Genomic DNA, 415 nt, shown 5'->3' with positions numbered 1-415 from the left:
AAAAAAAAAAACTCTTTATTCTTCTTTCTACGGGGAAATTTGAATATTACAGCAGTTCTACAAACTCATCAGATTTAAAGTTTTTTTTTGTAATCACATATGTAAAGTAAAAAAATAGATTTGTTGTTTTTAGGTTTAAAAGTTAAATGGGTTTTAAAACCTAATTTTGAACTTGTGTTCACAGCGAAACACGTAGACTCCAAACTAAGAGCGGGAAACAAAGAAGCCACAGACGAAGAACTGGAGAAGATGTTGGACAAGATCATGATCATCTTTAGATTCATCTACGGTAAGACTTGGTCTAACGTCTGTGTCAGTCCGTGAATGTTTCGTTATCCTAATTCACCTGCTGCGTTTACAGGGAAAGATGTTTTTGAGGCCTTTTATAAAAAGGATTTGGCCAAAAGGTTGCTGG

The 415-nt window shown here is 34.5% G+C and overlaps 1 long non-coding RNA gene across 1 annotated transcript; it reads left to right on the top strand.

Moving 5' to 3' along the window:
• Positions 1-58: 58 nt before the first annotated feature.
• Positions 59-401, top strand: LOC112486734 (uncharacterized). Its single transcript, XR_003049203.1, has 2 exons — positions 59-289; positions 362-401. It is a non-coding gene; the product is annotated as an uncharacterized LOC112486734 (long non-coding RNA).
• The last annotated feature ends 14 nt before the right edge of the window (positions 402-415 follow it).

The sequence above is a fragment of the Cynoglossus semilaevis genome, unplaced genomic scaffold, assembly GCF_000523025.1.
Source record: "Cynoglossus semilaevis isolate Cse_v1.0 unplaced genomic scaffold, Cse_v1.0 C18708069, whole genome shotgun sequence".
NCBI lineage: Eukaryota > Metazoa > Chordata > Actinopteri > Pleuronectiformes > Cynoglossidae > Cynoglossus > Cynoglossus semilaevis.
Note: the sequence above shows the minus strand (reverse complement) of the source record. Positions and strands in the feature narration are given on the sequence as shown.